Raw genomic sequence first — 238 nt, forward strand, 5'->3', positions numbered from 1 at the left:
CAGAGAAAAGTATAATCGTAACAGTGAAAAGATTAAAATAACCCACGTGTTTGCGCCTGTCTGTATCTGCGCGCGTGTTTGCGAAAGAGTAATAGGTGATTTATATGTGCATTAACGTGATCGATAAAAGCTTTCAAGTGCTTCTGTCTGTCAAATCTTAAGTATCCCAACGAGAGACATTCTTAGTGTGGTGACAATATACAGGTAGCTGATTGCATTTTGCAATATGGACGGAAAA

This window comes from Penaeus monodon, chromosome 31 (genome assembly GCF_015228065.2).
Source record: "Penaeus monodon isolate SGIC_2016 chromosome 31, NSTDA_Pmon_1, whole genome shotgun sequence".
Lineage (NCBI taxonomy): Eukaryota > Metazoa > Arthropoda > Malacostraca > Decapoda > Penaeidae > Penaeus > Penaeus monodon.